Below are 26718 nucleotides of genomic sequence, written 5' to 3' on the forward strand. Positions count from 1 at the left end.
ACTCCACTCTTTCCACTGTCTCAGACGCTCTGTCTGACTCTCTCTATCCAGCAAACGCACGCTTTTAAATGAAATTAATAAATCAAAGGCTGTGACAACAAAGCTGGCACCTGAAAACTTTTATTTACACAAAGCAAACTGTAATCTTGCAAATACTGTAGCGAGAGGATTGGCTCGGGGAGTATTCCTGTTGCTAGGACTTTGTCTCTGTATTTCAGCCAGCTTTCCTTCTTTTCCAGATGTTGAAGCTCCTCCCCGCTGGCCTGCCGCAGCCTCCCACAGCTTGGACCCAGCCAACAAACACAGCTGCTACCAATCTGAAGACTCTCATAAGGAACTTTCAGACGACCCAGATGAGAGGAAGACCCAGTCTGAAGATAGAATCCTGGATCAGACTGGGCTTTAAGGCAAGAGCAGGTGATAAATAGCAACCCTGGTCACTCCTACTGAACTACCATCTTTTAGTACCATCCATGCCCTTGATAAATGAACACTTTAAAATGTGCCAAAAATAGGGGTTTAAAGCCAAATCTATAAATGTATTTTCACACAGGGGGGCGAAAAAAATGATATCTTCATTTCTGTTTCTGTGGATGAAACAGAAAAAATTATTTTCCTGCTCTGCACAGATCACAAACCTCTTCTCTGATGTTGATGAAAAGCTGCTGCTTGAGGCCAACTTTCTGTTGAGCTAAATGGAAAATGGCATCTTCCCAAAATCTCCGATCTGCCTGAAAGATCTTTCTACAATCTGAAACGCTACTGGTCCCACATGTATGCACACTTAAAGATTAACACTAGCCGTTGTACACAATGTTTAGGTTAGTTCTCTACTCTAAACTCTAGTTAGTCCTGTCATTGTTCAAAAATGAGCATACAGAAATAAACATTTCATCAATCCATTGGTAGAAAACTTGCAAGGACTTGCTGCTTTTCTTTGTCATATATGATAGTAACTTGAAAATCTTTAGGTTTTTTTATATTTATTTATTATTTTATAAACGTATCCCTGCAATTTTAGGACGAAAACAACTATGAGAGCAGTAAGAGTGAACCAAACCACAGTACAGTTGAGGGTCAGACAGCTAAACAATATCCTGAAACTCGCTAAAAAGCTGAGTGGAGCTGCAGATGGAGGTGATAATTCTCTGCAGGTTCATCACTTATGAGCGACCCTTTTCACAAAATAATCGTTGGTTGCAGCTCTCATTTCAATGCTTCCAAATTTCAGAAAGGTGAAATCATCAACATGCTAGTTAGCTCCCCTGTTTGCCACACCCTTAAACCAGAGAAAGCTGTAATTTGTGGCGCTATTTTTAAGTGCTTAATGGATGAATGACAGCGCGCAGTGAATCCAAACAGCACTTTTCATGGGCATCTTTCCCCTCAAAGTTTCATGTAGTTTTAAAACATATACAATGATGCAGCCATCTTGAAGAACTTAATTAACTACTTCACTTTACTACTTTTTCTTCTCAGCCTCCCAACTGAATTAGAACTAAGGAATGTATATTGGCAGGCCTCTACTTTCCCTTTTCAGCTGGTTGTAATGTTTCCTGTGAGGCTGCTCTGCACATTTGATTGTGAATTATGTTGCATGTTGGCGTTTGGATGAGAAAGAGAGAGAGAAACAGTGAGGAGGCAGGAATAGGGAGGCCCGGAGAAAGGAGAACCACAGAGCACCATGCCTTCTCATATGAGTCATAGTAAGTATTCACTCTGCCTGCATCTACAATAAAGGTCCTGCTCCATCGTGGAGTATGAGAGAGTAAAAAAGATTGTACCATACAGAGAGTATACTCTGCCTTTGCACCTGGCAACAACAAACACCTTTGACAACCAGGTTGTCTTTAAAGACCCCAACACTGACATGAAGGTACTTACTAACTTACTTCAACCTCAGTCTTCCTGTCCAGTTAGTTAAAGAAGTGCAACAGAGTGAGTGGAAGGGAGATATTGTTATAGAGAAAACAAAAGTAATCACCACCTGCTAAACCGCAAAGCCACAACAGTCTATGATGTGATCATAGTTTACAGTGTTTCAGAGCTGCACTCAGGATAGGAATATCTGGCTTTAATCCAGTACTGACAATGTTAGATAGTTGTCAGGTTAAGGACAAGAATCCGTTAATGTTGGATATAAATAAATCACCCAGGAGATGTCAAGAATGAACGTTATATAGAAGAGAAAGAAGTCTACATTAAACTAGTATTAATGATAATGTGTTTAAATCACAGAGTAAATCTCTTCGCTCTTTCACACCCATCTGCACTATGTGACTGCAGCTCCTCCTTCCAGCGGATGCTTCAGACATGATCCAGAGTCTCACATTTCACCCCCCACCTCCCCCTTCCCCTTAGAATATTCCCACCCCTCCGTGGAGTAATCCTCATCAGCCTAATGCATCCGCATTCGTCATCACTGCTCTTTCTGCTCTGTGTTTACATGGTGAGCCAACTGGTGAAGGTGGGGTAAGCCTAAACGCTGGAGAGAGTATGCACTAGAGGGGGCTCTTCTGTGGGTGTGATCCCACCCAGCCCTCAAAAGGAGATGACCCCTCCACACATGGTTTGGATACAGACAGTATCCTGTAGGGTTTATGTGGTGATTTTTTTCTTATCTGAATCAAGGCTCTAAGCATAGAATGTGTTAAATGCTGTACAGATTTTAAAGCACTTAGGACAAACTTGTGATACTGGGGCTATATAAATAAACTGGAATAGACTTGATGAGCTTTAATGCCTCAGCAGAACAGAAGAATACTTTCTTAGCAAAGATGCAGCTAAAAATATTCAGAAATCCAGGTTTTAGAATGAGCTTTAAACATGATTAAAGGGATAGTTCAGATCTTTTGAAGTGGGGTTGTATGGGGTACTTATTACCTTACCTTATACCTTATTACCTTACTTTTTCTTATTACCTACAGTAGATGCTGGTTAGCATGTCCCCAGAAGCAGGCAGCAGTATTGACATGGAAGCTAAGCAATGTACTGCTGTTGACAGGGCCACACAGCAAAACTTATTTTAGGACCTAAAAAAAAAAAAAAAAAAAAAAAAAAAAAAAATCAATATCAGTTTAAGTGTATGCTATATTTAGAATATTTTCAGTGCTTTACCTTGCCGTCAAACAGTGTTTAATGACGGGGAACCGAAGCCGTTATAATGCGCTCTTTAGGTTAGTTTGATAGTTTTATTAGTTCATAACCTAAAGTCACACAATAACACAAAGTTTCTGCAAGGTAAAATTACGTTTTTTGTCACATGAGTCTGGTGGCTTTAAATAGAGCATAGATAATGGCTTCAGTTCCCCGTCAGAAAGGGCTTTCTGATGGCAAGGAAAAGCGGTGATCTATTTTCTTCTAGATTCTAGACTCTAGATTAGAGTTGGGTACCGAAACGCGGTGCCAATAGGACACCGGTGCCATCGTAAACGGTAGTAACGAGACCGAATAAGAACGAAAATTTCGGTGCCTGACTTTACACTACACTCGACAGCAGGTAACGTTAGCCTACCTTTAGCTAACAGCTGGATTAAACACTGTTAAAATGCTGACAGCTAATGTCAAACTATAGCTATGTTTCCATCCACACGTTTTTATCCGAATTAAGTGATATCGAATGAAAAATGCCTTATGGAAACAGTAAAATCCGATTGAATTTCATGAATATCGACTCAAAGAAAATACGTTGGGTCTCATCGGATTTTCTCTTGATCGATATACGGCTTATGCGATAAACGCTGATGGAAACGTTATTTGCCGAATAAATAATGAATTGCAATTAAGTTTTAGGTCATTTTATGGTTGCAACCCACAATAAAACGAAGAAGAAGAAGTTTCAGTTCATTTCCGCCCAGTATTTCCGCTCTGTTTGCAAAACAAAAACAGATGTAAGTGGACAAACGAGGAGACGAGATACTATTTTAATTTAATTTACCAGAAAAATATAACGGCTATTTTAGATAGCAAAAATCTAAGAAATGCCATATTTATCAGGAGCTCGCGAAGGAAATGACCAACAGTTACGACAGGGACATTAAACGCTTAACGTGAAAAAGCTTAACGTGGTTTAATGTATCGAAACAACGATCAATCATCACCAGATTTATCATGGTCATATCTTGTCATGAACACTTAAGCTTGTCAAAAAAACTAAATCGAAATCCAACGATTATAGAAGTTATCTCACGTTAATGGTTTCTTCATCATTTCACACAAAACAAGCAAGCATTAAAAATACTGGACATAAAACCATACCATTACCACCACTGTAGTATCCTGAGGAAATATCAGTTACTTACCTGGGATAATCTCATTAAATTCAAAAATATCTGTTTAATTTATAAAATTAGACATGGTTTAGCACCTCCTCCACTATGTGATTTTATAAATTTTAGATCCAGTGAGGTTAGGTTAACTAGAGGGGCAGTGAGGGAAGACTGCATTATCCCACGGAGAAAAACAGCTTTTGGTCAGGCTGTCTTCTCCGTAAGAGCAGTTCAGCAATGGAACACAGTGCCGGCAACTACTAGAGAGTCTTTGTCATTCTTTTCGTTCAAAAAGAATGCAAAAAAATGGCTGGTAGAGAGCCAAACTTGTGGGCACTAATGTTATCTCTGTGCATTTAAATGTTATATAAGTATTTTACTGGAATTGTATTTATTAACCATAATGTGTTGCATGTAATTTTATTTTGTGATTTTATACCTGTCATTATTTTAAAGGCTGCCTGTTTTACATCTGGCTGGGGGACTACCGATGAAAATTAGCACTTTTGAGCTAACTCGGGAACATTTACATTGTTTCAATGTTGATTAATGTTCACTGTCCCCTTTCAAAAATAAAGAAATTGAAATTAGCCCTATGACGAGGAAAAAGCTTAACGTGGTTTAATGTACCTAAACAATGATCAATGATTACCAAATTTCTCTCTCATATTGCTCCTCATAACCACTGAAAACTGTCAAAAACTCGAACCCAAAGTCCAATTATTATGGACATTATCTGACATAAAGCGTTTCTGCTTCACAGCAGAGCAGCGGAGCAGCTGTGGGTTGACTCTCTACGGTTCTCATTGGCTTTATAAGTCCTAATGTGAAAAAGCTTAACGTTGTTTAATGTATCTAAACAACGATCAATCATCACCAAAAAAATCCTCTCCTATATTGCTCATCATAACCACTTAAAACGGTCAAATCTAACCCAATGTCCAAATATTATGGACGTTATCTGACACATTAACGTGAGATAACTTATAATCGTTGGATTTCGATTTAGTTTTTTTGACAGGCTTAAGTGTTCATGACAAGATATGACCATGATACATCTGGTGATGATTGATCATTGTTTAGATTCATTAAACCATGTTAAGCTTTTTCACGTTAAGCGTTTTAGAATGTCCCCTTACGACAAGCCGTGGGACGTCCTGCGGAGTAAATGGAAGGCGCTCAAACAGCGATACACGGCTCAAAAAAGAGAGTTGTCTCACAGCGGTGCCGGAGGGAAAATAAAAGGCAAGTTCCACCTTTTTGATGAGCTGGATCGGATCCTCAGCCAAAGGTCCATCGTAGCTTAGCTTGGCTTCTAATATTAACAACAACTACTTTTGTTCGCAAAAGTTCACTTGAATGTTGTGCGATTCAGTGCAAAAATGAATGGAAACACCTTAAAATGTCTCAAATCAATTCAATATACCAATTTAATCGCAAAACAGCATGTGACGTCATTACACACAGGTTTTTATTCGCTTTAAAGCTGTTGGATGGAAACACACTTTCACCAGCTTTATTCGCATGAGTTTTTTTACCGAACTTCAGATAATTCGATTGACAAGTGGATGGAAACTTAGCTAGTGTAAAGTGTGACTGTGTTTCACTGTAGAGGATTCAAACACCGGGACGTAACAGTCTGCTCTGCAGCTGCAGTTGTTGGAATTAAAGGTACTCTAAGCGATGTCACGCGTTTTTTAGGCTACAACATTTTTTGTCACATACAGCAAACATCTCCTCACTATCCACGAGCTGCCGGTCCCCTAAACACACTGTAAAAAAAATGCGGTCTCTGTGGACAGCCTAGGGTCCACACACGCCAACAAAAACAAAGTGGTCCAACCTGGACCATGCAAACATACACAAACCGTGTTCCAGTGTTCAGCCAATAACGGACAAGAAGGATTTGAGGGGGGGGTGGGGGGGGAGTGCGCTGAAGCACAGAAGGGAGGGAACGGGATGAGGAGGAGGGAGGAGCGAGCTAGTCTTCGTTTTGTTTGAAAATACTTTGAAAGTCAACAAGAAGTAACGTCACCCAACATCGCTTAGAGCACCTTTAAACAACACAGATGGTGCGTTCACTTCAAACAGGTAGCCTTGTGGTGCATTCAAAGTTATTGCATCTGGTGGTTGTTTTTTGTCATTTACCAGCAATTTACTGGTGAAATAAGTTATTGTTATAAGTTATAGTTATTACATTATTATTAAATCTTAAATTTTGGCCATATGGCCTTAGCAATAAACAAGCCATTCTTTAATGTTGTTTAGTACCCTTTTATTTTTTTTACTTTTTTTTTTTACTTTCTTAAAAAGTATCGGTTCAGGCACCGGCACTGTTTTAAAAGTATCACTTTACCGATTAAAGATAGCCACCCCCTACTCTAGATATAGCATACACTGAAACTGATATTGATTTTTTTAGGTGGTCCTTTATTTAGATGGCTAAAAAACATTTAGCTGCTGCCCCATACATATCAGTACACTGCTTTTGCTTCTGTGTCGGTACTCCTGCCTGCTTCTCCTAACTGGGGGCATGCTGACCGCCATCTACTGTAGGTGATACAGTGACTATGGATAAGTACCTCATACAACCCCATTCAAAAGATCCAAACTATGCTTTTAACAAAAAAAATGGCTCATTTGCAATGTGTTTTCTTTAGCTTACTCAACTTTTCAAGATTTGTTCCAGAGCCCACTTTGAACACACAGTTTTGCAAAGTGTTTCACAGTTTGCTGAGACATGCTTAGGTCTTGATCTTCACACACCAACTGTTTACTTTTCCACTTAGCACAGATATGAGAAACATTCAGCCAGAAGGTGGCATACTCAGTTCCTTCATGGATTCTAATGCCCTTTAATTTAGGATTTTAAATTTTGGCTACCACAACTGTTTAAGTTGTGGTAGCCAAAGTGTTAGTGTGTTTAACAAGACACACCTTCCTATGATTGTTAGAGTTTACCACATCTGGACAACTGGACTACTATCCCTGGTGTTCTGATCAAAACTAACAGTGCTATTTCCTCTAAAGGTTAAGAGACAAACACATGGGCATGGTTTGGGATGTCATTTGCTGCGTCTCAGCTCCAGTCTCCAGCTGACAAACTAATTCCTCTGTCCAGATCTCCTGTTGGGGGTGAAAGCTTTGCTCTTCCATTGGGAGAGGCTGTTTTTTTCTGGCCAAGGACTCACAGCATGATGATCCCAGAGGGGTCGTACCTACATGTTTTTACTTCAGCTCCAAGGCCATGGCAGGATGACCTCTCAGTTTTCAGTGTTCCAGGTGGAAAATATCACGACCTATTGTGTACTTTATACTCTACTCATTACAGCCATTACATACATTTTTTTAAGCTTCATACATTGTGTTCTGTCCCCTTAACTTCAGACATAATGTAAGATAAAGAATGAGAAAAGATTGGAGATTTTTGTTACTGACGAGGTGCTGTGGCTCATGATTCACCCTTTGAGTCTCTAGACTCAAATGTTTGGTCTGCCAGCAGGCTGAGTGTGATTTAACTGCACCACAGACAAAGTCGCCACTAAGACCACAATGAGAGACTCCACCTTTTGCCTCCTGATCTGAGACTCTGTTCTTTAAATACAGCTTTTTTGTGTCCTTCATGCAAATGATTGCCTGTGCATATATTTAGCATATTACATTTTGTCACTTTTCTGCATTTTTCTTTGTATTTTCACTGGCCACGGAAGGCTTTTCTTCCTCCACTGTTTCTTGGTGATTCCTGATAGTTTATACTGCTTTTAGACATACATCCCCAGACACAGAACATTTTAAATGCGTTGGTGGTGTCATTCTCAGGAATGAAAAATATATTTTGTAGAATCATATGTAGAGGTCATGAATCTATTTTAAGAACAGTAGGGGCAAAACACACAAAAAAAACTGAAAAGGTATATGTTAAAGCTTTAGAGAACTGTGAAGCACTCATGCTATAGAGCTATATAGCTAGTGGAGATGTATGTGTAAATGAGGTACCCTACTTGTTATAGCTTGTACTGCCGTGAAGGTACTGGAGAACAAACAGATTGTAGGAAACACACACACACACACACACACACACACACACACACACACACACACACACACACACACACACACACACACACACACACACACACACACACACACACACACACACACACACACACACACTTAAACTTGGTCATGATTCATCATAAAGCAGAATGTGACAACATATACAGACTTCTTCTAACTAGAAAACCTAGTCCTTGAGACTAACTGTTTCAGGACTGTTTTCATTTTTCCGCCTTAAGGTTTTGTTTCCGAAGCTGAAGTCACAGTGCAGAGCTGAGCATAATGCAGCCAGCAGTACAGTGTTAAGTGCTTCCAGATGCTTTAAGAATTGAATTCATGTGCAGGGACAGAACAAAAAGATGTTCCTCCTTTCCCTCATTTATCCAACCTATTCTCTGTTGTCATCTTTTGTTTTCTTTCCAGCTTTCACTCACAAAATAAAACCCCTTAGAGAATGTTACTTGTGTTTTGGGTAACATGGGCATGAGGAGCCTTCTCTTAAGCTGTGATATCAAATTTCTTGAATATGGAGGAAAAAAGTTTGGAAAATTTAGAACAAAAGCAATCCTGGTTAGAAGTGGGAGGACTCTCAGGGCCACAATTTTTTCTTAAATTTTACTGCTGAAAACTGGACAATAAAAACCTCTGCATGCGACACAAAAACTACACTGACAATTAACCAATGCTGCACCTGTTTGCATCAACACAAACAACGTTGATCCATTTGACAGTCCAAAGACATATTATATGATTTAATGGTGTGGTATTTGATATATATATTATGAAGAAACTGTCCTATGGGCAAGGCAGGGAGAGGCTGGGTGGTGCTGGGCTGGGTTTAGTGGGTGGGAGAGGGTGGAGTCTGACACAAGTTCTGCACTCCTAACTCGTGAACTCTCAGAAGGACGCCCCAGGGTGGCTACCCTTAACTGGGTGCTTCTCTCCCTCCCATGTTTATAGGGAAGCAAGGGGGAGTGAAATAAAGAACTTCAGCAATGCGCAAGACAGGTAGAGACAGGACAAAAATTAAAGAAGAGAGAGAGAGAGAGAGAGAGAGAGAGAGAGAGAGAGAGAGAGAGAGAGAGAGAGAGAAGAAGCAACACCAAAATGTGTTAACAGAGGTGGAGATGTGGCAGACAAAAAGAAAGAGATGAAGCATAAACACTCAATTTTGAGCTACCACATGTAGTTTTGTTTTTTGTTTTGAGCGTCAAAAGAGTGGACACATTTAGCAGCATGCAAAGGTGTCGGCAAAGGTGTCATGTTAAGCAGCTGAGCTCCAGGAAAACTGTCCGTAGGAGGAATGCAGACTATTGAGTGTCTTGACATGTTGAGGGAGAGGAGTCAGTGGGCTGAGAGGAGTCCAGTGCTGGAGGTTTACATCCTCCAAAATCTCAGGGGTTAATTTCTATGATCTCTGTAGCAAAATGCAAGATCACAGGCTTTTAGAATGAGACATCCTTGTCATCAAAGACCTATAGAATTGCATTTTTCATTCACAATCCAGATTTATTTTCAAGTTTACAAGACAAATAGAATTGCAAAGATTCAAACAGGTTCATGTCCTAAAAGCACATTTTCTTGCTACGCCTAACAATAACCCAGGTGGCTCTGCAGCTTAAGTGCAGTCATAAGAGTCGGAGGGGTTTGAAGGGACAGGAAGCTGTGGATCCTGTCTTACATGTGGGTGGCCACTGTCATTATCAGTTAAGTGTAACCATTAAACTTAATGAAAAGTCCAACTCCTGTAATGGATAGTTACATGCTGAAGTGATTCTGAAATTGGGAGGTGCCCACTTGACACCCCGATAACAACATAACCACCTTTACTCTAACATCCAAGGCAGGCGTCTATTGTACGTAGCCGCTTGCTTTATTTTGTGCTTTATAATGTGGGATATTAGTGACAGTAGGACATTCAAATTCTTTCCGGAGCGAGACAATGTGCTTTAACTAAGACCATCTGTTTTGAATGAACGAAGATATTCGGTGCGCTGCAGAGATGATTCACTTTTTTCAGCCATTGCCTCAGAAAAGGTTTTTCCTTCATCAAAAAACACTGTAGCCATGCAGTAAAAAACATATTTCATATATTAAAAATATGCTCAGCTCTTCTTTTTGGATTCTTTGTTTTCATATTCATATACTAATCCTAACCCTACACAAAAGACTCTAATCTAATAAATACTGGCGCTGTATGTCCATATTGTTGTGCAGTAACAGAAGCAGCATCAACACTAACAGAAACTGAGACTAAGTGAAGGTTAATGGTGTCAGAGGGTACTCTGAGTGCACCATCACCATACAAACTCAATTTTGCCAGAATGCACAGCTCCTCCCTTTTTTCCCCCTCTCGCTTTTTTGGATTCTTACTTTTTTTTGTTCCTCCTCTTTTTGCATTGCGGCCAAGTATACTCCCTTTGTTGATGTGGCAGGCCTGGGAAATGAAAAGTTGATACTTCATGTCAGGCAAAGAAGAGCACCTCCTCTTCTTTTTTTTTTTTTTACTTTTTTGCTTGCAAACGTGGACAGAAAGGAAAAAAAGACAATTTGGGTAGCTAACACAATGACATAGAAAGTGAGGTTTAACAAATGGCTACTGCTGGCCAGCAATTATACCAGCCGTCCAGGCACATATGTACTTTTTTGTATTACATTTAAATATATTTGTATGTATGTGATGTAATGTAATTAAGCAAGAAAAATGATATTTGCAGAACAAAGATGGAGGAAAGAGGGGGCTGATTTTGTCCCAATAACCCAAACTTCATCTCACTATTTGACTCCTCGAAGCCACAAGGAAAAGCAGATACTTATGTTATCCATACATTATTTAAATTCCATCTACAGTACCAATTATGACCTAAGAAAAAGAACAACACTTTTATGGCCTTAAAAACTTCCAACATGTTAATCTGTCCAGGGGACAGACAGCTAATAAATGACAGAGCAAGGTGCGTTTCAGAGCCAGTGAACGAGCTCTTAGTGAGTTTCCATGATGTGATGTGGAGAGAGAGAGAGAGAGAGAGAGAGAGAAAGAGAGAGAGAGAGAGAGAGAGAGAGAGAGCAACCAGACATCTTGCCTTTCATTCCAAAGCACAGTTAAACACAAACCAGAGAGAGACATGATGACACTAATCTAAATATGGGCAACCGGCTGGAGCCAATCACAGCCTGAGCATCCATTACCACCGCCCACTCCCAACTCACCCTAAACCCTCTACCAGAGCTTATTGTAGTTCAACGTGTGACGTGGAGATCTCAAAAGCTGCCATTTTTTTTAACTACTTCTAACTCAATGGCTTAACGTGTGTCTCTTCTTTTCTGTTTCGATCTTCCATCAAGTCTGTGTCCGGGTTTAAACACTGAGGCTGTGCTTAAAAATACAACAATGTCTGCAGATGGCTATCTCAGCATCCTGACATCTGTAACATCTGCTATGAAACATCATTCAATTAGAGACATTTACTTTAGCATCAACCATAACCTTTATATGACTTATTAATCAATATTTCTATGCTCGTAAATTAGTTACTATATGCAAAACAGAAAACATTTAACAGCCTGTCAGATCTTGAAGAAACCACTTCCAAACTTGCCATTCAAGTCAAAACTTTGACAGTGGTGGAATGTAACAAAGTGCATTTACTCAAGTACTGTATGTAAGCACAAATTCGAGGTACTTGTACTTTTCTTGAGTATTTCCACTTTATACTTCTACTCCACTACATCTCAGAGGCAACTATTATACTTTTTTCTCTACTGCATTTGTCTGACAGCTTTAGTTACTTTTCAGTTTTTCATCTGCTTCCTGTCCAATGAAATCTCAAAATCGGGAGATTTTGCAATTTTCTGATAAACTCAAGGATAAAAAGTGTCCCTGAGAAAATGATTTTCCTTCTTAAGCTAAATAAAGTCTTTAACAAGCCTCTTGGATCAGCTGAAAAACGCATCGTCATAAAGCTGAAAACAGAGCTCTTTTTCTGACGCCATGAAAAAAAAACATTTTTAGAGATAAGTGGTTCTCACAGGACAGCGATGCTACAAACATATGATGACCTTTTAGAATATGATGCATCGCTGGCTAGTCCACATAGCATTCCGGGATGGGAGAAAAACGTGCTCTGGTTTAATGGCATTTCTTATGGTGCCTCTGCAAAACAGGCCTCGGGAAGGAACTTGTTTTGGTGGAACGTGTGTACGTTCAGAAGTTGTTTTAGTCGTGCAACAGAAAACTCAGATTGGACAGATGGTCTAGCTCGCTGTCTGGATTTACCCTGCAGAGGTCTGAGGAGCAGTTAACCATAGTCCTCAGAAATCCACCAGAGTTTAAAATGCCAACATAAAGAAAGCGGAAGGTAACTGACATCCGGCCTAAATGAGGGATATCTGGCGGAGTTTCCGGCGGCACCTGAACATTCCCGGAAATTAAAGGTTGTCGATATAGACTACGTTTTTATTAATGTAGTTATGGCTGATACTGGGGCAGGTCCATCACAGTAAAAAAAGGAATTAAACAAAGAACAACTAAAAGCTAAAAGGGAAAGTGACAGATGACGGGAGAAACCAGAGTCAATCTCGGTCGGGCTTTCCACAGATGGAGACAATTACGGGATTGTAAATTATTTAAAACCGACCCCGAAGTGGCCCTCAGGTATAGGTCTATTTCATAAAATAACTTTAGATTGCGTGATGTAGTTGTACACCTGTAGCCTACAATAAATTACGCCCCCCTTCCATTTAGCGCTGACGTTTTACTTCTTTTCAGTCCATGTTTGTGTTGGCTTACTATTTTGTTTTCCCTTATGTCCCCCGGAACTTGTGTAAAGCAAATTAAATGCTCTATACTAAGCCAAGTGATTATTACGTTAGTTGCTACAACAATCTCTTAATGCTTTGGCTCGTGACACAGTGACTGACAATGATACCTGGTTTAGCTCACGATACATCCAGGCTAAGTTACCATATGCAACACTTGAAATGCAACGATGCATTAGTAACGTATTCTTTTATTGTAAATGAATGATTTTCGGTCTGAGCAAAACATTCATCGCAACTATAGGACCTCCCGGTAACGCTAACTTAGTAATACAGTGGGCAACACAGCATCATAAAGAAAAGACCTTTACGACAGGTGTGTGTTAAAAAAACTACCGCCTTTATCCAAAGCAGCCGCTACAATCAACACAAACTGAAAGTTACATATAGCCACTTTAAGTAAAGGATCTGAGTACTTCCACCAATGGATACAATGGTGCTCCGTCTGAGCTGTGACGTGGATTCTTAACCCAGATTGTAGTCTTTCATGTGGACCGGCCTGAGGGGAATCTGGTTAACTTCTTGTAGTGTGCATCTAGCCTTTAAGGTGTTGTCCAGCAGAATCTGGGCACCCCTCCCCCAAGTGTGAGCAGCTGCCAGCACCACATAAAATGTGTTTCTCCTGATCGCCGACAGAAGGCGTTTAAACTTCACATGCTTATATGTGGTTGGAAACAGTCATGGAGATCTTGAACTGCAGGGCTGCTTTTCACTTCCAACTGTAAAGAGATTGTTTTATACTGTAAATAAGCAGCTACACAATATAGGCTACCTACATGGCTGTAAGCATTCAGTCATGTCAGCATCTCATAAAGCTTAATTGTCAGCTCAGCGTTGCACATATGGAGGTTTCTAACAGGCAGGGGGTCAGGGTTTACACATCCATGGTTTGACCTAGAACAAAACATCTCCTCCTGTTTGGAGCTGCGTAAAACATGCCGCCTCATCGTTGGTACCCTTACCCCTCTACCTGCCGTATGCTACCCATTAGCTGGGGGGAAGCAGGTTTGCTTTATGGAGCCCTGTCACAGGGGAGCCTGATCCTGGCTTAGCTTAATCTGTTGAGGAACCAGCAAAAGCCCAGTGGCAACAATCAGCACTTTTGCCTCAAGTAGTGAAGACCCTAAAACATTACTGTATTTCGATTTAATGCCAGTCAAGTTTACATTCACTTAGATCCCTGCTCCTTTAGATAACAAAGCTTAAACATAGATGTCTGTTAACTTCTATAAATCGTATTCAATTAAACCTGCAACTAACAATTTTTTTTTTATTCTGCCCATTATATTCTCGATTTGGTCTATTTAATTTCAGAAAACTGTGAAAAATGTTCATCCCGGTTTTCCAGACTCCAGTGTGACTTTTTCAAATGTCGTAAGTTAAAAAAATATTCATTTCACTATAATGTTAGGTCAAGAGGAAGCAGCTAAGTGACAGCCCAGATGACATTGTTTACTGACGTTAGCTATGTAGCTACTATAGTTAGCAGTGGAAACTAATATATTTACCTCATTTAAAGTTTAACCCTTGTGTTGTCCTTCGGGTCCCAGTGACCCGAAGGACAACACAAGGATTATGAACTTCCGTTTACTTTGTTGAGAATTGCTCTCTAAACAAGGGTTAATACAGCACCTTAGTTCTTGTTTGTACAGCATTTTGGTCAGCTTAAACTGTGTTTAAATGTGTTCTAGAAATAAACTTTACTTACTTACTTTACAAAAAACAGGGTTTAGAGAGCAATTCTCAACAAAGTAAACGGAAGTACATAATCCTTGTGTTGTCCTTCGGGTCACTGGGACCCGAAGGACAAAACAAGGGTTAACATGAAAATCCAACATAATAACATTGTAGATATGACAGAAAATATGGAAAAGCATAATATGTCCACTTTAAAGAGCCAGATACTTTCCTCCTGAGTTGACCAAAACAGAGCTAAAAGGAGAGTTGGACTTTGATTGATCAGGTTGACACAAACACGACTGCTGAAATGCCAATGTTGCTCCGTACTGGCTGGATGTGTAAATAAGCAACTGTTGTAGATACATTATAGATACAGTATAAGGATAGTTTTGAAAGAGAGATCACACTTTTCCACCCTGAACTATTACAATGCAGCCCTATTGAGCCATTAATGGGACCTTTAAGACCCCAGGCCCTGTACTGCCATTTTCCAAAGGCCCCCAAACTGGTTTCTGGCTCCCAATTAAGCAACAGAAGCACCTAGAGCTATTGTAAAACACCCAGGGGTGCTGTAACACCTCGAATAAAGAGCCCTTGATCTTCTCAGTTTGTAAATAATGAGGGCAGCAATAGAGCCTCTTTCAAATATGGACTTGCTACTGTAAGGGCTTTTGCATATGCATCTCAACTTACTCTAATAAACGTAAAAGCCTCTTTTTTTCCTTCACACAAACAGAAGCTGGTCTTTGATGTGGTGTTACGATGGCAGAGGTTCCCAAATAAATTTTTATGATAAAATATAACAGATGTGACATGTTCAAAAGACAGATAACTTTTGCGAAACTGATCAGCACACACTGAATACTGCACATCAATCTTCATTGAGGAAGATTTCCAGCAAGACACTTGTTTTAGTTGATCACACAGTTGGCTGCTGCAGAGACGATGTTCGCTCAGGTTGCAGCACCAGCATCCATTAACATCGGGTTTTGTCCATCTTGGCCATTAAATACACCTTACCAGGATGTGACTGGAAAATAAATTAGGTAGAGGACAGTGAAGAGGAATAAAAGAGTGCAGAGTTGGAGGATTTCTGTAGCTAAGAACATCTCCAGTATTAATTGGAACAAAAGTGTGTTTATGTAAGGAACTAGAAAACTGTTTCTGTGGATCAATAAAGCAACATGCTGACACTGGTCAGTCACAGTAGCTCTCTGATCTTTATATCTGGAGGCAGATAAAAGCTCTCTAGCTAGCTGTCAGTCAGCAGGCTTCGCTAGCTTGTTCACTAACAGGACAATAAACTGACAGTTTATTCAAAACACGTATTTGTACCATAGACTCATGTTTCATAACGGTCTTCAAACCATTTCTCTTTTGTGTTGAGCACTTTATACTCCAACAGATGACGTTAAATGAAAGTTTTTGGTTAACACAGCTAATAGAGAGCCGAAGTCACGCCCCTACCGGTGGACCTCGTGGGACCTTAACTCAGAGAACCAACGGGGAGAACCAAATTATTTTTTTATCCCGTTTGAATTGAGCCATGGATTACAAATTCAATTTAAAAGATAATTTTTCAACCAAAGAAATCTCAGTTATCCATAGGTTTGTCGTATTATCACTTAGTTTTGTGTGAAACCGCTCAGTGAACTCCATCTCCCGTCTCACACAATCTACCTCACCTAGCTTGATGCTCGGCTTGCTCGCTAGCTAGCTAGCTTAGCTCTGTTCCACAACACATGTAACGTTATCTTAACTGCTGTGTTGTATCCAGTGAAGTGTTTTCAGCAGAGAAGAAAAAGAACAAGAGAGATCCTCTGCTCATTTGAGTGACGTCACGTCCCCGGTATGATACACACAGACATCGTAGCTTCAGCGAGACGTCATCCATGAGACATTGAAGTGTGTAGTTTTTCTAATTACGTATTTTCACAGTCTTATACTTCAACAGTTTAACAATAAACTGAGAAAAATAATGTTCTAAATTGATGAACATCATATTTGTAATCCATGGCTCAATTCAAACGGGATAAAAAAATAATTATTATCTCTCCATTGACTCTCGTTCATATAAGGGCGGGACTCCGGCTCTCTATAATTAATAATAATGTCGGACACTCCAGTTCATCATTCCCTCATGGGTTAGAGCACAGTCAAGAATTTGCCTGTCAAACTTCATTTAAATTGAACTCAATGTGAAAAATTAGGCGGGTTAACTTCACATCAATAAGCGAGTCCACTGATCACGGCAATTCTATTCTTCATAGAGATTAGAGTTTGGTGTCCACTGCTTTAAGACAAACATTTGTTCAGTGAGCTGAGCCTTAATATATCTTTTTTAAATGTGACTGTGGATTGAAACTACAGCTCTCACAAAATGGCTGCACTTGAAGACCTCCCAAGTTTTCTACATTTATTCTGTCATTCAAATCCTTAAACACTGGCCAGATCAGACAGTGGAAGTACAGCCAGTCTGTCCCTCCCTCCACCTCTCCGTGCCATCTTTCTCTCGCCTCTTTGTCCGTCTATCTCTGTCTAACCTCCCCTCTCCTCCTCTCTCTCATCCTTCCCTTCAGTTCTCGCTCTCTCTCTCCCTCTCTTGACTCATCCAGGCAGGAGACCAGGAATAATAGGAGACAGGAAAGAAAACTCCACAGCGGCTGAGTGTGTGGGGCCAAGGACCAAGCCCATTGGCCTTTTTTCTCTCCATTCTATAACCCTCTAATTTTGCATTTATTTTAGGATGAGAGTTTATTGAGCTCAAGTCTCAGTCCAATGCCAAAAGCCTGGAACTCAGTCACTGTATATTCTGCCCTCTCCACACATCCGTGACTTACTCATCAGAACATAATAGTTTTACTGTGCTTTATTTCAAATTATTGTGGTGATGAAGATCATTCTAAGCATAAGATAAGAGAATGTGAAAAACTTTTTTCAATGCAGCATAAAAAGGCTCAAAGGCTTATTTTGACTGAATCAATCACCACAGTGTTTCAGGGACAGTTAAATGTCTAGAAATAATTTTTCTTCATGACAGCAATACAGAAAATTTGATATGTATCATTACCTGAGAGGCAGACCATGTCAGGAAACAGGAGTGCCAAAGGAGTGACTGTTTTGTCTTTATGTGGCATTTTAACAGATGCAGTTAAATCCAGAATTGCAGGGGGCAACGCAGCTTCTGTTAAAATTCCAGTTGCCACACAGCACAGTAAAAAAAGGGAGAATCTGTATGCAGATCTGCAAGATCACCTGGTTTAAAAACTATCCAGGTGTCTATGCAACATAACTGCATGTGCAGGTGCAAAGAATGGAGAGAAAAATTACAGTTCTTGGTTTTAATGACAGCACAGGGCTTCAGTGGGCATGGCCCGAGCCCTTACTGTCACTAAGGATGAATAATGGAAGGAAGCATTATGCGAGTTGTCAACGTGAGATTATAATTGTACATTGACTGGCTCCCAGCTGATTTTTAGAGTGCTTTTGATATAGAATCAAACGAACATGATTAGTACCTGCAGTTGTTTCTGCAATGAAAAGTGCTGGATCATATTTCAAATGCTCACTTTTTAGCCACGCTAGCTGGATGGCTCTAAGGACAGCAATATTGGCCGATCCGGCTGCCACTTTGATCCAGCCTAAAATATCTCAACTATCAGATAGATTTTATATTAAATTCTGTAAGGACATTTAAGGTCCCCAGAGGACAACTTCTACTGACTTTGGTGATCCCCTGACCTCATGCAGGTGTTTCTATGTATTTTATCTGGTCATTTAGAGTATAAATGACAGAGATGGGAGTAAGTCACACATGGGCAAGTCACAAGCAAGTCTCAAGTCTTAACCTTCAAGTCTCAAGCAAGTCAAAGTCATTTTTTGTGACAATCAAGCGAGTCAAGTCAAGTCATAGCTTTGGTCAAGCAAGTCACAAGTCAAGTCATACCAAAGTTTCCATTTTTAAACAAGCTAAAGACAGTGATTATGAACTGCTGGAGTATTATTTGCATTTTTTCCTACTCAATATTCAAAAGACATTGCGTCCACATACATCTGAACAAAATTAAATTAACACAGATAAACAAGCACAGCCAAAAACTGATATTAGGCCAACAATAAATCAACATTGTTCAATATGCCTCAAACATGACATCAAATCATGAAATTCCTTCAAACAATTCAAGTATAATGGTTCCTAAGTCAAATAATATTCTTCAAACATGCCTCACTTTTATGGGACAGAAACACATCCTTTAACCTTTCCTTCTCTTAAAGAACAAAACATATTCTTTAAGAGTAGCTGAATCCCACCACATTTGCTTATCACATGGAATAGAAAGTATATTTTGATATTTGTCAGTGTATTTGTGAGTGAATGTGTGCGTTTTTGAGAGAGAGTGAAAAGTTCTTAATATTGGTGAGTGAATGTGCGTGTGTGTGAGAGTGCAGTGTGTTGTATGTGTGCCTAGCTTTATTCACATACGTCTGCATGTGTGTGTGTATGTTTGTGAGAGAGAGAGAGAGAGAGAGAGAGAGAGAGAGAGATAGAGAGAGATAGAGCAGTTTGTGTTGTGTGTGTATGTGTGCATAGTTGTATTCGCTCTTACCGCCACCTTGAACAAAGAGGGGAGGGTGTGCTTATTCATGGACAAAAACTGAAGTGAGTTCTGTCCATCACAAATGTACAAATAGTGGTTCAGCTGAATATGGGGACTGGAACCCAAATCTCTCCTGATTTGAAGTGTCTGATGAAATTCGACGTTGGAAATTTTTGTACTGCAGACCTTGCAAACTGCCGTTCGTTTCTTCTTTGCCTGGTCAGATGTGTAATCCTTATAGCCAAACTTTATTATTTTCTGTACAGAGGGATCCATGACGTTAAGTTACTAGCCATAGCCAGTGTCGTTTACTGCAGGTCTGGTGCCGCGTTAACTCCTCCTCAATATCAGAGGGGGAAAAAATATATTTATTAAACAGAAAATCAAGTCATTTCAAGTCATTTGACTCAAGTCTAAGTCAAGTCTCAAGTCATGAATATCAAGTCAAAGTCAATTCCTTTATGAATGTCTATCAAGCAAGTCTCAAGTCCTAAAATTTGCGACTCGAGTCTAACTCGAGTCAAGTCATGTGACTTGAGTCCCCCATGTCTGATAAATGACATGTGAAGCATTCTATCTAGCATGACCTAAACTCTAAACATGCCAGATTCAAATGTTACACAGGAAAAGCAAATTTAAACTTTTTATAAAACAATACATTCCTAAAACAAAGTTGTCATGGTTGCCTCACACACACACTCTTAAAGCATAACTCTCGCCAAAATGCATCCTAGGGTGTTTTTGTGAGTGTACGTGAATCAAACTTTAGTTTAAAACCATAATTAGGACCGAATCGACACTTTTAAGATTCACCGTATTCTTATTTTTGGGTCAAATGGGCTTTTGATGGGGAGCGCAGGGCGACTCTCATGCTAGTCTCAAAATAGCTATTTTCGAAATACTAGAGAAGGCCGACACAACATGAAACTTTGCTTCAAGGTGTACCAGGAGTCTCTACTTACATCGCTAAGCATTGACAACATTCTTTGTGTACACAGATTTACCCAAAAGAAAGTTTTAGCAACTTTCGCGCATAGTTGTTTCCGGCCACTACCACTTTGGCAGTCAAAACGAGTCGATATCCGAATGCGAATGAACAGACTCCATATGAGGCTCCTTTTTCAACTACAAGGTCAATATTGTTTTTCAATAACGACAAAACAACGACTTATCCGTGCATTTATATGGAACTAAGCTTTAGGAGCTTTCCGTCTTTACTCTCCTCCCTGTTATGTTGCATTCGGAAATTGTTTTTGACTGATAAAATGGCTGCGGCTGGAAACAACAAGAGCTACGGTGAGTTGTATAAAACCTCTCTTTTGTAAACTCTGGGTACACAAACAATGTTGTCAATGCTTTCGTTAAGGTGTAGAGCCCCTGGTGATACTTGGAGCATAGTTTCATGTTGTGTCGAGCCTTCTTAGTGTTTTAAAAATAGCTATTTTGAGGCTAGCATGAAAGTGCCCCTATCACTCCCATTCAAAAGGCCATTTGACCAAAAAACTAAAATATAGTAAATCTTAAAAATGGCGCTTCCATCCTAAATATGCTTTTAAACGAAAGTTTGACTCAGGTACATTCACAAAAAGACCCTAGGTTGCATTTTGGCGAGAGTTACGCTTTAATGTGCTAAAAAAGCACAGAGTAGGGAACATCCCTCTACATAATCAGCCAAAGCCCTCTTGCCCTGCACCTATTTAATGCTCCACATACAGTAAATGGCTAAAATCCAAAGTGCCTATATTAGGATAGATCATTTCTATAATTTACTACAGCACACACACCCCTCCAACCCCACTAGCACCATCCTCCATACTTCCTCTCACATCTGAAAGCTGTTAGTCCTGCATTTTCAGGGTGACATAGGAGGCAAGCATTAATCTTAACTCCTCCTCCAGCAGCAGCAGTAGTGATTTCTAAACATGTGGCTGGCACCAGGATACCCCATCGTGCATTAACTTTATTCTCCTAAGGCCTCCATGGTAGAATATCAACATGGTAAACAATGTAATACAATGGTAAAATGTCCATTTGATACAATCATATTTTAAAGATTTACTAAATGGTACAGAGAATACAGTACAGCTTGCCCAGGATGACTGACTACTGCAAGCAATTACACACAATCTATCAAAAAAAAGGAAGGCAAGGCATGGCAAAAGGAAGTAAAAACTGCTATCAGCATGCTTGATCAGAATATGTTTACTTGACTGAAAAAAAACGGCATTCTCAAAGCTTCAGCTGAGACTAAAAACATCAACAAAACTTCCCCATATCCGAGCGAAATTTAAAACACTGTAGGCACATCTTTTGATATAGATTGTGGTGTTTTTTTGTGTGTGCCGAGGACAAAGATGTCTGCCAGCAACAACTTTGTTTTCTCAAAGATCTCTTTGCAAATTGAGAACAATCCCGAAAGGAAAGAGAGAAAGTGTTTAACGTGGCAACTTTACGCACATCCTCCCCATGAAATGAGGAGGTGAAAAGAAGGGAGGAAGAAGAGTAAAGAGAAGAAGAGTAAGGAGAAGAAGACGGCGGCTGTGGCGATTTAAATGGCTCAAGTGGAATCCACTCCCTCTGCTAAACAGTGGGTTAAGAGAAGTCATTTTTGCCCATGCTGGATGTTAGGGGAGGGAGAACAGACCGCACTACATTCTTTTGTATTGAGGTCACTTTTTTTCTTCTCAAGCCTTCTGAAGTACTCAGCAAACTTCGGGCTGGCCTGCAAGCTCAATCTAATGGAGCACTAAGGGATCTACTGCACATGCTCAGAAGTGACATTACTTCCTGGTGTTTCCTCTTTAGCATCATAGTGGAATAATTAATTATAAGGACGAAACAGGGTGCTACAATAGTCTTTAGAAAACTAATTACAGACTCCAACCATCCATCATCTTTTCAGACTGTGAGGGGAAAAACGTATTGCATGTTTTTGAGGAATTTTTATATTTTCCATTCAACGTAGTCTGAAAGACCTTTGGATTCCTTTCTTATGTGTCAGCATGCAGTTTGTATCCTGAATAGTGACTTAGCTTTTCTCAAATCATAGATATCTCAGAGATCAACTGAATATACCATTGAACTTCTTATGAGACTCATGGCTGCTGGAACAATACTACAAGCTATAATTTAAATATTTATGATATTGCTAACTTCAGTATTGTAAAAAACAAAATAAAATTGTCTTATTTAACTTCCCAATGATTCCTGTAAACATACATGGCACACAGCCATGTGAATAGCCAATAATTCAAAACATACTTTCTCGATTAGGAGTTTTTCATTTTTCGTTACTTGTGTTATGTGTAATAATTAAACTGAATAATGCTAGGACATTTTGTCTTGGTGCATTGCTCCTTTCGCTTGTCAGAATGTGTGCTGGATGGAAGAATATAAATAAAGTTCAAAACAGCAGAGAAGGCCAGCTGCTTTGATTAAGCAGAGATACTCTCATTATTTCAAAATTACATTATGTAAAAATTATAATATAAAAAGGTCAAATGTAAGCAGAGACCTGGCCAGAATCCAACAAGTCTTTAAAATACAATCTATCAGGCAGGAAAATATTGTGCTAATATCTTTCAAGAGCATTACAAAAAAGGTTCATATTAGCTTTTTGTAGCGTTTTCTGATCTGATCCTTTAGGCACAAAAACTACCTGTTTAGGTTAGTTAGATAAAGATAAAGAAAACAATAATACTGTCAGTACAAAATGGGGTACAAACAATGTTCTTTCTTGTCAGAGTCACATAGTTTGTTGACTCCTCCTACTGACGAGGTTCGTGGCGCATGTAAAAATGTCACACTATTATATTTTACTCTTCTGTCTTTATTTTACTCTTCTAAATCCTATTTATCTCCTTTTCTATTGTATTGTGTCTTAATGCCTTTTAAGTCTTGTGTAAAGCACTAGGGCTGCTCGATTATGGAAAAAAAATCATAATCCCAATTATTTTGGTCAATACTGAACTCACGATTATTTAACATGATTACTCACTAACTTTCAGAAACATGTTGCAACTATTGAATTAAAAAAAAAAAAAAAACAGTAAAACTGTTAAACAAATCAACAGTGAAAACACCTTGAACTGTGAAATTTCCCTTTATACTTTTCCTGTTGACTTTTTTTTTTTTTCATTCAGAACACAAAATACAAGTTTACTTGCAAAATGTAATGTGCAAAATTATCATTTTTGTGATTGTTGGGAGCCAAAATCATAATCACGATTCAAAATTCAAATAATAACACAGCCCTATAAAGCACTTAGAATTGCTGTTGAAAGGTTCTACTGTATATAAATAACTTTACTTCCACCTTTGCTTTTGAGATATACCAGTCCTAATTTACACAAACACAAGAGGTTATTGTCAGGAAAACCTAAATATATCTTGTTTAAGCCATTTTAGCAAATGACCAATGCTTCCATTTTTCACATGTCCATAGAAGCAAACTCCACAAGCTATCTGTCAAAGTACTTGATCACAAAACGTGCCAACATCTAGTCAGAAAGGAAAATGTCAGCCTGTTTCAGATTATGCTGTCTAAACTTGTGCTATAGGCAGAGATCAATAACTTTATGAAGCTGACATGAAAGTAATTAGTCATGTGATTACAATCCTCATTGAGTAATATCATTACAAGACTGGCCCTGGCACCTCAACCTTAAAAACAGTTTTTCTCACACAAATAAAACAAACAAACAAACACACTGTCGTGTGTCGTTTACCTCAGGACATCATTCCTGTGGTTTCCTGCTTGGTCCTGGAGGGAGTGCTTCAAGTCCAAGCTAGGCAGGCATCGTTTCATCCTTCTCTGCCATGTGCTGATGTTATGTCAAGCATTGGGACCTGGAGGCCTTGAGAAAACAACATTGGCAGAAAGTGAAGAGAGGCATTTTGCCATTCACTGAAAAAAAGTAGCCATGAGTTAAAAAGGATGTAAAAGGATGAAACACATGTACCATTGGAATCACAAGACATGCAGGGTTTAGGGAATTATAAGAAACTATTTAGTTAATACTACACTATCATCGTATGAGTGATACAGTGTGATTGAAACTAGTTGAACTTTTGCAGAGGCTCACAGCATTTTTTTCCTTCACGCAATATCATCACATATGGTGCACAGATGAATATTACTGTCAGACTGAGGTGGTGAAAATTTATTTTACCTCAAACTTTTGAGATCCCCACACAAGACAATGCTAAGGTGTGACAGGCCAATATTAATCAAAAATTAATTTTAAAAAAAAACAAAAAAAAAACATGTTGACAAAGTTTCCTTTAGCGGACATCATTTGAATTCCTCCAAAGCGCGCTGAAGGAGGGTCTGGCTACTCCACATAGCATTCGGGGATGGGAGGAAAACGTGCTCTGGTTTAATGGCATTTCTTTAAACCATTCAGAATCGTCATGGGCGGCGCTAAACTCCGCACAGAGCCGCTGCAAAATAGTGGTGAGAGAGAAAACACAGATTGGCCAGAGAGTCTAGCTAGCTGTCTCAATTTACCCTGCAGAGATCTGAGGAGCAGTTAACCATAGTCCTCATAAATCCACCAATTGTAAAATTCCAACGGAAAGAAAGCAGAAGGAAACAAAAAAAGACATGCATCCGGTGGAATTTCCTGCAGCACCGGAGCAATCCAGAAAGTGGAACGCAAAGGATTAATGCCGCGTTCTATTTACCTCGACAACTCGTTTTTTACAAGGTAAAAGTCGGAAACACGCCCCCTGACCTGGTATTTACAAGCTCGCAACTCGTACAACCTCGCAGTACCCAGAGTTCAAAATCCAACATGGCTGCCCCCTATATCAACAGTTGTGAAAGCTGCAGTAACATAAAGTTATAAGCACTTTTGTCTTATTATTGTCTCACTAAATCAGTCGTTCACACAGGCATGTCCAACTTCTATCTGTGGACATGTTGTTACGCTGTTTGCATGCACAAAAAACGGCGTAATGCGTTGTTATCAACTGGTTGCTAACAATAGCTAACCGGGCTAGAGCTAATGAAAATCCGACTTTAAATAGAACGCATTCAACTCGGGTATGATGTCATTCCCAGTTGCGGATTCCGAGTTCTGAGGTAAATACAACGCGGCAATAGACTAGCAAAAAGGTAATAAATTGCAATATATCGCAGAATATTGCAATATGTTTAAAATCCCAATAATATTGAATCGTGACATAAGTATCGTGATCATATCGTATCGTGAGGCCTCTGCTGATTCCCACCCCTACTGCACACGTTACTAAACACACAGATATGAAAGTGATGTTGACTAAACACAACCAGGACCAGTCTTTTCACTAAATGCACATACAAAGTTTACATCTTCTCATCTAACGCTCTAAAAGGCAGCAGTGTGTTTCTCAAAATGTCAAGAAAGTACTTATTTCAAAATTGGAGAAAGGAAAGTCTTTGCACACTTTGGTCCAATGCAATTATTATTAATAAGAAAGCCATGAATAAAGGTCTGCCCTGATGAAGTTTCTGGTGCCTGAATACTTTAATATTTATTACTTTAAGAGTTGTAGAGTTACTTCATCTGTGCATATAGTAAACGTAAGTAACTGGTCCTGGTCAGAAAGAAGTACTCAGATATTTTACTTAAAATAAGATAAACCTTTATTTATCCCTAGAAAAGCAGTTGCTATACAAAGTGGGAAGAATGCATATATAAAAGTCTAAGATGAGTAAAATTTGAAGTATTAGCATCAAAATATACAATAGTACCAAAAGTAGTCATTATGCAGAATAGCCCATTTCAGAATATACATAATTTCCCTGTATTATAATCATTGATGCATTAATGATTAAGCATAATTTATGTTACAGCTGGTAAAGGCGGGGCTAATTTCAGCTACTTTATATATTACTGTGTAACTTAATCCATAATAAAACATCAGGATTTATAAATTTTGTATTAATAATCAGAATCTGCTGCTATGTATAAAGTACAATCATGGAAACACTCAAGTGGCATTAAAGTACATCAAAATTGTACAGTAACGTTCCAGGACCTGAGTAAATGTGCTATGTTTCAATCCACCACTAGTCGTGTTTAACCTAGTTTAGCATAAAAACTGACAGCAGGTGAAACAGTAACGTTAAGCCTACCCTAAAAGATGAAAAATACACATTTCAACTGCTACAAAACTGTCTTATTTAACTTCACATGTTGTTTCGTGTTAGCCGTAAGCACTGTATTATTGCGACATGCTAGCTAACACGACACAAACATTGTTAGCTAGTTAAGTTAGCACACTAACCGTTAGCTGTAATTTACAGAGATGCT

The 26718-nt window shown here is 39.2% G+C and overlaps 1 long non-coding RNA gene across 2 annotated transcripts; it reads right to left on the bottom strand.

The window, feature by feature from the left end:
• Positions 1-174: 174 nt before the first annotated feature.
• LOC120551722 lies at positions 175-26718 on the bottom strand. Of its 2 annotated transcripts, none has more exons than XR_005637909.1 (3): positions 26693-26718; positions 24148-24276; positions 175-371 (listed from the first exon to the last, which is right to left on the bottom strand). It is a non-coding gene; the product is annotated as an uncharacterized LOC120551722 (long non-coding RNA). The 2 variants fall into 2 exon arrangements; XR_005637910.1 differs by lacking the exon at positions 175-371 and adding an exon at positions 2928-3032.

This window comes from Perca fluviatilis, chromosome 21 (genome assembly GCF_010015445.1).
Source record: "Perca fluviatilis chromosome 21, GENO_Pfluv_1.0, whole genome shotgun sequence".
In the NCBI taxonomy this organism is placed as follows: domain Eukaryota; kingdom Metazoa; phylum Chordata; class Actinopteri; order Perciformes; family Percidae; genus Perca; species Perca fluviatilis.